Source organism: Camellia sinensis, chromosome 12, assembly GCF_055761805.1.
Source record: "Camellia sinensis isolate YWXY chromosome 12, ASM5576180v1, whole genome shotgun sequence".
Taxonomy (NCBI): Eukaryota; Viridiplantae; Streptophyta; class Magnoliopsida; order Ericales; family Theaceae; genus Camellia; species Camellia sinensis.
The window spans coordinates 96,277,314-96,291,160 of NC_138972.1; positions in this window are offsets into that span (position 1 = coordinate 96,277,314).

The window sequence follows — 13,847 nt, forward strand, 5'->3', positions numbered from 1 at the left end:
TTGGTTACCTCATTTTTGCGCTTCAGCATGACTTTGGTCACTCGAGCCGAGAGTAAAAACATGTGAGTGGGTGCTTAAGCGTAATTATTCTAGCTTGAGCGGATACCAACGTTTGCAAAACTTCTGGGAGCTTGATTTTTACGCTCGAGCGGACATGACAAATTCTGGAATTTCCAGAACTGTGTTTAAAGTTCAAAACTTAATTCTAAAGGCACAGAACTCATATTTTTTGTCACGACCCAAACCCGCTCCTATGAGTTTAGTGCCGTAACTGGCCAATAATCCTTGGATTACCAAAGACCTTTAAACAGAATAACTTATAATTAGGGGTTACGAAAGCAAATATAGAAACATACATAGTCCATTGAGCTGTGAAGACATATACAGGATAGAAATTTTTTAAACTTTATACACATATACGTGATGTCATAATACAGTAGTCTTCATCACATTCATTACAGATATAGCCAAAAAGGACTTAGCCTAATATACAGATAACAGAAAACTTGTTCTACACCCAAAGGAAAACAAGATCTTAAACTCAAGCCATTTAAACTTGACTCACTCATAAAAAGAAACCTCCTCGGAGGCACAATGGTTGGCTGGCTGACAAAACTGATACGCCAGGACCTCAATTCTGAGTCTGGTCATGCGCTTGGTCACCTACATACATAATATAAATAGTGAGCGGAAGCCCAATGAATAATAATAGAGTAAAGGGTTTAATGAATGATGTCCATCACAAACATAATTCAAATCTTATTGAACAGAAGCATATCTATATTCGTATCAGAAACAAAATCATAAACATATTCATATCATGAGTGGTGTATCCGTTAGCATCAAACATATCTCTTTGGTCAAGCTTATTAAGTTCTACATTGGAACTTCCGGTACCGGGTAACATATTTCATACATGAGTCATGGTATTGTTTTCCCTGGGTGAGGGCCTGTGCTATGGTATTATTTCCCCCGAGCGAGAGCCTGGGTGTAATAACCCTCACCACTGATTACCGTTAAACATTGATTACCGATAACTGAACTGATCATGACTGATAATCGAACTGAATGAAATATTGAACTGACTGACCGAATTTGGAAACTGAATTGATTGAGTATATGTTAGTTAATTGCATCCTATCTGTTTGACCGTATGATTATCTGTTCATGCTTATATGTATAAACTGCTAATTGAAGGCCTTATCGGCGGCCGAATCAGAAACCGATTAGTGTTCTATGATCGTCAGAATTAATGTGATTTTATGGTATAATTATCTGAAAACTGATTAGGTATGATTAAATTAGATTAAAATGAGTTAATTGCAGAGTTTGCCATAATTACCAACTTGCCACTAAGTGGGCCACTCACACACACACACACATGAGCCTTGTATACACTCCACGTATTGATTAAACCCACATTTCTTCTCACATTTTGAGCCTCAACCGACCCTAGAGAGAGAGAGACTTGAGGAGTTGGTTTTCATCTTGAATTGCTTGAAATTGCTTGAGGATTGAAGTGTTGATTGCTACTTTGAGCTCCTAGACCTTAAGCACAAGACTAAGGTAGGACATCCATCTCCTTGTTGTTGTCTTAGAACTCATTCTTGCACATTTCATGCTTCAATTGTAGAGCAAGGCCACGTTTTGGTACATACATGTTGTTATAGAGTGTAATTCATGCATGCATGTTGGAATTAATGAGTTTGGAGTTGAATTCATGGTAATTGGTGCATGCATGTTCATGTTTATGTTAAATCCATGATTTCACCATGTTTTGAAAAGAATTGGCTCCTTAGAGCATCAAGTTGGAGCTTTGAATTGATTTGAATTCATGCATGTTTGCATGTTCTTCATGTTCTTGAAAATGGTTTGAAATTGAGTTTGAATTAAACACCCTTGGGCTATGATTTCTCAAATTGAGCTTTAAAACATGTTGTGCTATGTGTTTATAAATGTTTTCCAGAAAATGAGCCCAAGAGGATCGGTTTTGATGCATTTTAGCTTGAGTTTGAGCTTGGAGGTGCAATCTGGAATTCCCAGATTTCGCACTCCCGCTCGAGCGGGGAACTTGGCGCTCGAGCGGAGAATCCGAGCATCCAGTATCTCTGCACTGTTTTACAGTACGCTCGAGCGGAGGATTGGGCGCTCGAGCAGAATCATGTCTCACGCTCGAGCGGGAGTCGAGCGGAGATTTCACCCATCCAGTACTTTTACAGTACGCTCGAGCGGGAAAGTTTACGCTCGAGCGTGTACCTTTGTTGCATGACCGCTCGAGCGGGGAAACCTGCGCTCGAGCGGGACTCTGTTTTTCTGAAAATGCTTTTAAATGTACATCTTTGCATCCTCATCCCATTCTAGGCATTCTTAGGCCTAGTTTAAGACATCTTAATGAGGATATAGATGTAGAACACACCGAGGCAAATTAGGGATTAAGTCATGTTTTTTTTCCCAACTGTGTAGCTTAGTGTGTTCAACCTGTTAACTGTGTAGGGTTGGCGACTGGAGAGACACGCTCTAGCATACCGTAGCCCAAACTCTGTGAGTAACAATTGTGTAAAGATATGTTCAACTGATATCTTTTGAATACTGAACTGAACTGTTTACTGAACTGGTATTACTGAATGAATGTATGTCCTTTATTTCCGAACTGTACTGTGGCATCCTTAGTACCTACTGTTTACTGTTACTGTTACAGAGATCTCTGTCGGTTCCCTCGTGGAGCCACTACTGTTTACCGACTGATGGCCATCATTACTGTTCGGTCTTTTAAGACCTACTGTTACTGTTATGCTAATGGATGTACCACATATGACTGTTTACTGTACTGAACAACTGAAATACTGATTGAATTGAACTGTTTTCATTACTGTAAGGACATTCATTTTAACCCCTTTACGCTTTATGTTATTCACTGGGCTTTAGCTCACTGCTCATATATATATGTAGGTGCTCAGCCACCAGATCGGAGCTAGGAGCGTGGGTTAGACTCCAGTTTTGTCAAGCCAACCTTTGTGCCTCACTGCGAGGTTCCGAGCCTATCTGCTAAGGCTTAGGGGTGTTTTAAGAATTCCCCCTTCTGTACTGTTTCACTGTTTTGTATAGACTGACTGTTCACTGTACCGCTACCTAGGGTTGAGTCCCTAGTTTGAATAAATGTAAATATTGTGCATACTGTTCTGTACTGTTTATGTATGAATGCATGAAAAATCTTTTGGCATACAGACTGTCACAGCTCATTGGACATTGTTTAATTACTGTATTGGCTTCCGCCAGGCCCTGTACTCTGTTTTACTGTATTACTGTTCTGCAGGCCTTCGGTAATCTCAGATTACTGGCCGGTTACGGTGCTAAACCCATAGGGCCGGGTTTGGGTCGTGACACTGGGCCATGGTATTGTCTCTCCCGAGCGAGGGCCTCATGACCATAAGCCACAGTATTATGTCCCCTGGGCGAGGGCCTCTGCTAAGGATACCACATAAACATTTCAAAGAAGTGGATCATCATTCATGTAATCACATAATAGCTTTTTGTATCATTCAAAAACAGTTCATATAATATCATAATGTTCAGAAAGTATTTCATATCGAACATAGCTTTACTAAGTTATTACTCACAGATAGTTTCACAAATAGCTTGGCAGCAAACCAATGGATCAATCGCTCACGGCCAGTGACCTACACCAATCATAACAGATACATATACTGAAACACACGCTTGGATTGTACATAACTCATTTCATTTTGTTCTTAGTGAGTTTCTAGCCTTTACTCTCATTGTCTTAATCTTGGCCTAGAAATGCCTAGGATGCAATAAGGATGCCAAAATGCGCCTGGAAACACTTAACCAAACTTGCTAAAAACAGAGGTCCCGTTCAACTTTCTTTGCTCGAGCGGACATGTAAACATGTAAGGGGCTGCTCAAGCGTAACTTACTTCGCTCGAGCAGTCTACAAACTTTGAAAAAGTATTGGTTGTGTGATTTTCACACTCGACAGACGCTCGACGGTTGCTCGAGCGTGAGACTCAAGTCCTCGCTCGAGCGCAACTCTTGTTGCTCGAGCGGTCTGCAAAAACATGAAACTTCTGGGAGCTTGCATTTCATGCTCGAGCGAACTTCTGGTCGCTCAAGCAGAAGTGCAAGATCGCAGAGTGGTCGCTCGAGGGGAGAATCCGTCGCTTGAGCAGAGAGCAGAATTCTAGAATTTCCAAATTACTCTTCTCAGCTCAAAACTCAAATTCGAAATTGTAAAACATGGTCTTTTTGGCCAAAAACTTGAGGAAACTATGGGAAATACTTGTAAATGGTGAAACCATGATAAATTCAAAATCATTTCACAAAATCAAGGCCCAAAAGCTTGCCAATTGTCCAAAACAAAACCCAAATCTTTGAAAACATAATATCACATATCATGTATGTAAAGGTATAGTTCCAAGCTTTAAAAACATGATCCAATGAGGTGTCTAACTCAAAAACATGTTGAATTCTTAGAAGAAGATCAAGATATGGACATGCAAGAGGAGATTCTTTGAAACCAACCTCAAATTGTACTCAAATGAACATGCATGCATGGTATGATCTATGTTCCTTCTTTCTAACTCACTTCTCATAATAAACTACTCAATTGTCTAGAATTCATAAATTCACCAACTCAAAAACAAGATCAAAGGCTTGAATTCTTACCTTAGCTTGTCAATGTAAGAACTAAAAGCTTGATTCTTGTTGTTCTAAGTCCAATCCTTTCAATTTCTAGCAAATTCTTTGGTTGAGTTCAATCTCTCCTATCTCTCCATCTCTCACGTTTGTCTCTTGAAGGCTTAAAGATGATGAGAAAAAGGTGGCTTAAGTGGTGTGTATAGGCCTTATATAGGCTTAATTAGTCGCTTAATTAAATTAGTGCTTAAGCTACTCAATTGGACATTAATTAATCTAATTTAATCGTTCAAAATCGAATTTTAATTGAACCTGCCATAATGTTCTAAAAATTTCAAATAACACATAAACCAAGTCAACTTCGTAATCGGATGCCGATAAAGCCTTTAATTCACAGAACAAAATAGAAATCCAAATAGATATTTCTACATTAGACAGATATGAGCACAAAAAATGCAACACACATGCAATTTCCTCATAATTTCACTGTAATTACTTATTAGGCATAATTAATCATGGTTAGCCAGCTAATCACAAGTCGGGGTTGTTACAGTCTTCCCTCTTTAAAGAGTTTGGTCATCCAAACTCGAATTACCTTTATTTTGGAGAATACCGGATTCAACGGAAATAAGTCAGGGTATCTTTTCATCATGTCTTCTTTTGTCTCCCAAGTTGCATAGGTTCCTCCGTGATTTTTCCAATCAATCTTTACCAATGGAATTTCTTTGTTTCTCAATCTTTTGATTCGACGATTCACAATTTGCATTGGCCTCTCCTCGTATGTATAATCATTTTTTCGAAGCACATGAGCCGGTTCAATATGTAGTGGATCTCTCAAATAATCCTGAAGCATAGAAACATGAAAAACATTGTGCATATATTCCATGACTGGTGGTAAAGCTACCCGATACGTCACTAAATTAATCTTTTCAAGGATTTCATAGGGTCTAACATATCTTGGTGCCAATTTGCCTTTCACGCCAAACTGTGTCTGGCCTTTCATTGGAGTCACTTTGATAAATACGTAATTCCCGACTTTATATTCTCTATCTCTTCTTCGGACATCGACATAGCTCTTCTGGCAGCTTTATGCAATTTTCAGTCTTTGTCGGATCAATTTCACATTTTCAGTTGTTTCTTGTACCAGTTCCGGTCCCAATAAAGGTCTGTCACCTACTTCAGCCCAACAAATCAGAGAATGAGATTTCCTACCATACAAAGCTTCATAAGGAGCCATTCTAATGCTTGAATGATAGCTGTTGTTATACACAAATTCAGCCAGAGGAAGGTAAGTCTCCCAATTGCCTTGAAAATTTAACACACATCTGTAACATGTCCTCCAATGTTTGAATGGTTCGTTCAGATTGGCTATCTGTCTGTGGGTGATAAGCACTACTTAATCTCAGCTCAGTTCCCAAAGCTTGTTGCAAACTTTGCCAGAATCTCGAAGTAAACTTGGGATCTCTGTCAGATACTATGGACACTGGAACTCCATGTAATTTCACAATCTCGTTGACATATAAGTTAGCCAACTTGTCCTCATTATACAAAGATTTGACAGGTAAAAAGTGAGCAGATTTAGTTAAACAATCAACAATGACCCAAATAGAATCCATACCTCGAGAAGAGCAAGGCTACCCTACAATAAAATCCATCGTAATATGCTCCCATTTCCATTCCGGTATTGGAAGTGACTGATGTAATCCAGAAGGTCGTTGATGTTCAGCTTTAACTTGTTGGCAATGTAAACATCTAGCCACGAAGTCAGCAATGCATTTCTTCATTCCAAGCCACCAGAAGTCCTGTCTCAAATCATGACACATCTTTGAGTTCTCTAGATGCATAGCAAATTTGGAATTATGGGTTTCAGTCATAACATGTTTCCTCAAATTAGAATGGTTCGGTACACAGAGTCTATTCTAAAATTTCAGCACACCATTTTCAACCACAAATCTCGGCTTCGGTTTTGAGCCAATTTCTTCAATGATTTTCTTTAAATACTCATCTTCATATTGTTTCTCATTGATTTCTTGAATGATAGCAGGTTGAGCAGAAATAACGGCCATGATCCCACATTGTTCACGCAACACTATTTTAATCTCATTCTTTTCCAAGTCACACAACAATTCTCTCTGACTCGTGAGCAAACATGACAAATTCCCGATAGATTTTCAGCTCAATGCATCTGCAACGGTATTTTCCTTCCCTGAATGATACAGAATTTGCAAGTTGTAGTCTTTTATCAATTCCAACCATCTTCTCTATCTCATGTTCAGTTCCTTCTGAGTAAAGAAATATTTTAAACTTTTGTGATCAGTATACACTTCACAAGTTGCGTTGTACAGATAGTGATGCCAAATTTTCAAAGCAAACATCACAGCTGCCAGATCAAGATCATGAGTTGGATAATTCTTTTCATGAGGACGGAGTTGCCGAGAGGCATAAGCAATTACTTTCCAATTTTGCCTTAGCACACATCCCAAGCCTTTGTAGGAGGCATCACTATTGTGGAGAAGTGGTTCAAAAATACTCTTTGGATTCAGTAGGACGCTCGTGATCCTCAGCTAGTCACCTAAAAATGAATGAACACTCCGGTCGGGGGTGTCAGAATTAGCACTCCGATGGATAGGTCAGTGTATACTCTCTTGGTTGCTTATATCTCAAGTTAAACTTACTTGTTCTCGCCTCCCTCTTTTGGCTGATGCTCTTCTTATTTATAGTCGTCCTTGATGTTGATGGTTGGGTCCACCTTTCGTCCAATGAACAATCGCTCATTTGGCTATCTCTTCATATTCAGCCCAATTTATAACTGATTCAGAGGCTGATCTGGATATTCGGCCTCTGTCCCTCGGGTCTGGAGTCGTATAGTACATGATTTGATTTCCTTCTTTAATATATTCGGATAACCTATGTAGTAATTTACTCGGCCCCCACAATTGCCCCCTAAACATCCTACTAATGTCAGTTAGCCGGCATGTTTGGTTTTGGACTTAGAGGGTCAAAAAACATGGCGGTTTCCCTTATTCCAATGCAAACGTCAGAACGCCTACTCTTTTTAGGCACGATTACAATTTCCCGCCCCTTCGTATGCTTCATTCATTTAATACGATTTGAAACCGTGTTGTCTCTTCGTTTGCATGCCTTTTCGAATGCACAAGGTTTCTTGTTGCTTGTTAGTTCACCTCCATCGCTTCACGCCCTCTGTAACCTCTTTCTGTTCTTCATTGTCCTTATTTCTTGTAAGTTTTTCTATCTTCTATTTCGACTCATTTTCCTTATTTCTTTGCTGTTTAGAATGTCCACTTTACCTGCTATGATGGCGAAACATCTGAGAGCCCTTCTTTCGGCAAATTGAGTCTCTAGTTTCCATTATCATTTTTTCATTCCTGACGACGTCCATTTGTCACTCTTGGCAGAGAGCGTGATTGACACAGAGAGGACTGACGAGAGTACAATCATCTTTCCTCTCCTGCCAATTGCTGAGGGGGAGTTTGTTTCCGCCTTCATCCCCTTTTGATGGCTGTCCTTCACCATTGGGATTTAATCATTTCTCAGCGGAACGTAAATTTTTATAGAATGATAATGGAGATTGTAGAACTAAACCAGCGCCTTAGGCTTAACCTTGGAATCCCTGCAATTCGGCATTGTTATGCCTTGGCCAAATCCATTGGTCGGCAAGGGCGCTATTTCCTTAGGGCCAAGGACACCGACCATCATCTGGTGACAATACTTGCCAGCTCTGGTAAGCATGTTGATGATGTCATGGTCGTTGTTCGTGGCAATTGGAAATTCGGCGAGGGCGAAGATCGTCACGATCCAGTGCCTAGGCGAAGGGGCGAACCAAGTGGCCATTTAATCCCCCACGCGTTTTCATTAGATATTTACTTGGTTCAACTTCTACGTACTTACCGTTTTATTTGTGTAGGAAACGATTTGAAAAAAGTTCTCGTTTCGGCCAACAAGGATGCACATGCACAGGATTATGGTTCTTATAAATTATAATTATTTGATAATTTAATTGAAATTATTTTAAGTGGATAAAATAATTTTGAAAACAGAATTTCAATGAGTATCATTCAAAAAGAAATTTTCTTACTTGATAATAATTCAACCAGTGTACTTCTTATATAATTCGATACCTTGTGCAATGGCGTCTCTAGTGTTTGAATTGACATAAAGTCAAATGTCTTTTCTTTTGAGTTTTTTCTACTTGGGGTTGTCAGTTTTTTGTAGAAGGTTGTTTTCGGCATGGCCTTCAGGTTACTTCAACGGATAATTTGTTTATTGTGTTGTTTTCAACATGGGTATCATCTATACTATATATTAAGCAAAAATAAATTTTTAACCTCAAGCTTTGTAGAAGTTCCAATTTTCTAATCTAAATTTTCTAATTTTTTGATTTAAAAAAAAAAAAACTTTAGCATTTGTTAGCTTATCCCAACCCTCAAGTCTTACCCTCATAATAACACTTTAATGCATTAAGAACAAGTATAAAAAAAATTCTTTGAAATCCAATACATATGAATTCCTTGACAAGTCTCAACTCATATGATTATTATCTCTCATAATAACACTTTAATGCATTAAGAATAAATATAAAATTTTTTTATTGAAAAGTCCAACACATATGATTATTATCATAATATTAAACTTTAATATAATATAATAAATAAAAAAGAGACATTTAATTCCTTGAAAAGTCTAAGACATATGATTATTATCAGAATATTAAATTTTAATATAATATAATAAAAAACAAGAAGACATTTAATTCCTTGAAAAATCCAACACATATGATTATTATCAAAATATTAAACTTTAATATAATATAATAAAAAAAGAAGACATTTAATTCCTTGAAAAGTCCAACACATATGATTATTATCAAAATATTAAACTTTAATATAATATAATAAAAAAAAAGACATTTAATTCCTTAAAAAGTCCAACACATATGATTATTATCAAAATATTAAACTTTAATATAATATAATAAAAAAAAAAAGACATTTAATTCCTTGAAAAGTCCAACACATATGATTATTATCAAAATATTAAACTTTAATATAATATAAAAAAGGAAAAAAAGAAGACATTTAAAAAAAAAAAAAGACATTTAAAAATCGCAATTCACATATATAGATAATTGTAAATATATTAAGGAAAATGGGGTTTCTAAACCCCAAGCCTTATGGGAGCTCCAATCTCTCAATCTTAATTTTCTAAATTTTTGATTTAAAAAAAAAAACTCAGCATTTATTTATTTGGTCAAAATTCTCTGATCAGCATTTATTAACATTTTTCAATCCACATGCCTGCATTTATTGATTTGGTCAAAATCCCTGATTAGCTTTTAAAATTCCCTCATACAAATAATTATAGATACAAATACACATATGATTATTATCATAAGATTAAACTTTAATATAATATAATAAATAAAAAAAAGACATTTAATTCCTTGAAAAGTCTAACACATATGATTATTATCAGAATATTAAATTTTAATACAACATAATAAAAAAAAAGAAGACATTTAATTCCTTGAAAAGTCCAACACATGATTATTATCAAAATATTAAACTTTAATATAATCTATATTATATATTAAGCAAAAGGAGATTTTTAAACCCAAGCTCTGTGGAAGTTCCAATATTCCAATCTAAATTTTTTGATTTTTTGATTAAAAAAAAAAAACCTTAGCATTTATTAGCTTCTCCAAACCCCCAAGTCTTACCCTCATAATAACACTTTAATGCATTAAGAACAAGTATAAAAAAAATTCTTTAAAATCCAACACATATGAATTCCTTGACAAGTCCCAACACATATGATTATTATCCCTCATAATAACACTTTAATGCATTAAGAACAAGTATAAAAAAATTTTATTGAAAAGTCCAACACATATGATTATTATCATAATATTAAACTTTAATATAATATAATAAATAAAAAATAGACATTGAATTCCTTGAAAAGTTTAACACATATGAATATTATCAGAATATTAAATTTTAATATAATATAATAAAAAAAGAAGACATTTAATTCCTTGAAAAGTCCAACACATATGATTATTATCAAAATATTAAACTTTAATATAATATAATAAAAAAAGAAGACATTTAATTCATTGAAAAGTGCAACACATATGATTATTATCAAAATATTAAACTTTAATATAATATAAAAAAGGAAAAAAAAGAAGACATTTAAAAATCGCAATTCACATATATAGATAATTGTAAATATATTAAGGAAAATGGGGTTTCTAAACCCCAAGCCTTATGGGAGCTCCAATATCTCAATCTTAATTTTTAAAAATTTTGATTTAAAAAAAAAAAAACTCAGCATTTATTTATTTGGTCAAAATTTTCTGATCAGCATTTATTAACTTTTTTCAATCCATATGCCTGCATTTATTGATTTGGTCAAAATCCCTGATTAACATTTAAAATCCTCTCATACAAATAATTATAGATACAACTGCACATATGATTATTATCATAATATTAAACTTTAATATAATATAATAAATAAGAAAGAGACATTTTATTCCTTGAAAAGTCTAACACATATGATTATTATTGGAATGTTAAATTTTAATATAATATAATAAAAAAAAAGAAGACATTTAATTCCTTGAAAAGTCCAACACATATGATTATTATCAAAATATTAAATTTTAATATAATATAATAAAAAAAAGAAGACATTTAATTCTTTAAAAAGTCCAACACATATGATTATTATCAAAATATTAAACTTTAATATAATATAAAAAAGGAAAAAAAGAAGACATTTTAAAAAATAAAAATAAAAAGACATTTAAAAATCGCAATTCACATACATAGATAATTGTAAATATATAAAGGAAAATAGGGTTTCTAAACCCCAAGCCTTATGGGAGCTCCAATCTCTCGATCTTAATTTTCTAAATTTTTGATTTAAAAAAAAAACTCATCATTTATTTATTTTGTCAAAATTCTCTGATCAGTATTTATTAACTTTTTTCAATCCACATGCCTGCATTTATTGATTTGGTCAAAATCCCTGATTAGCATTTAAAATCCTCTCATACAAATAATTATAGATACAACTCATGCATAGTTACTGCAGTAGCCTTTTTAATTTTTCCTGTAAACTATAGTTGGTGATAAGATTGTTAAATTATTTTTATAAAAAATCTTAAAAAACATAATTTATATATTAAAAAAAATTAAAATAAATATAAATATCTATAATTATCCCGTGAATAGCACGGGTGATAGGTTAGTTCTTTCTTATTTCTTCCATATTTAGATGGGCAATTGGTGTTATCAAATATTAATAATGAGCTGATTTCTTTTCCCTCCCAATCCTTCCCCTTTTGGAGAGATTCAAAAAATGGGTTTTCAGAGAAATCTTTTTCTCTTCATTTCTTTCCATTTCTCTCCTCTTAAATAGCCAAGAGAAATTCATTTCTCGTCAATTCACCCCATCCAAAAGGACTGTAAAATCCATTTGTCTTGTGAATTTTTTAACAACATAAATATGTTCACACATAGAAAAACCTTTTATATGTTACTTTTTAATATTGATAGCCACCATAGACTCTGGGATGGTTTTATATATTACTTTTTAATGTTACCTTACATCAGTCTTTTGTATTCAAATCGCATATTTCTTTTTTTTTCTTCTCCCATTGCATTGAAAGAACATATTAAAAAAAAATGATTCAACCCCAGACCCAAACTAGAGATAAACACACTTTCACTTCTTCTTAACCCGAAATGGGAATGATTGTGTGTAAAGCGTTTGTAGGGCCACCCGTTGGTATACTATATGTATATGCATCCGTATAATTCCTTATAGAGATAAACTAGAGATAAAACATGCTTTCACATCTTCTTAACCTGAAATGGTTGGGAAGAGGAAAGGTTCTGGATTGCCAATGATTTTATATTGGGTCATTTAATGGATACCCTTGGTGAATTTTAATTGGGGATTCTTTGTGAATTAGAGTCCAAATCCAAGTAGGAATTGACCTAGAGTTTAGATGTAGCTATGTAATCGTCTCTTGGGAGGATTAACATAAAACTCAGAATTATGGGTGTAGTCAATACTCTCAAATAAAAAAGGGAATTGATCTATGGTCGACGTTTACTGATTCTATTCTTCTAGATGCGCTTATGTGTTCTAAGTTCTAACATTTGTACATTTTTTGCTATTTATTATTATTTTTTTTTGTAAACGCATTTGTGTAAAACTTTGGTTTCAATCCATACACTCGATTTTGTTAAGCTCTATTTGTTATCCACTTTTTGGGGTCCAGTTCATCTTGAAATCTGAAAACTTATCTTTGGTTACTTTTGTTTGTAATTGATTTTGCTATGTTTGTCTGATTCTAGATGCTTGCTTTTCATTCCCAAGTTTTAAATTCTCATTCCATCTTTCAATGGAAGAACATTAAACTATTGTCTGTACCAGCCTTAAAAGTGTTTTGAAAATAGGTTTAAAAAAGGGATGGCTATATGTTAGCTATTTTTTCACTATTTTATATGGTAAGATATTATTCATATTTATTATTTTTTTAATGTATATATATATATATATTCCTCAAATTGTTACCAAGGATAGAGTAATAATAATAATAATACAAACATCAAGAATATGAATATATATAATTTGTGAGAGGGTAATTTATAGGCAAATTGGGCCGAGCTGGGTAATGGGCCGTTGTGGGCCACAGTAAAAAGGGCTTGGAGATAGCCCGGTCCAGAGAGAGCTTCGGAGTTAAGCTCGGTCCATGAGAGCTTTACAGGTAGCTTGGTCACCACACGCAGAAATAGCTCGGTCGTGGCATATTGCAGCTAGCTCGGTCATACTATGTTGGGTCGAGGTATGTTGAGCTTTCCTCAGAACCTTGCTACTGGTTAGCTCGGTCCAAGCTCATGGTGGATAGCACAGTTTCGGACAACCCAGTTGGAGTGTCAGCCGAGGTACACGCGCAGTGAAAGGAAGAACCGAGCTAGCTGGAGCTCGGTCTAGTCTGCGGTTTTAGCGTGGCCATGTTATCTCGGTCGTATGGGCATCCAACCGTGGTAGAACCATCTCACTTAGTTTAAGCAGTGAGGAGGGTGTTGAGGGATAAGCATTATCTTTCAAGAATGTGATTCCTAGGAGGACTTTACATGGGGGTGTAAAAGTCC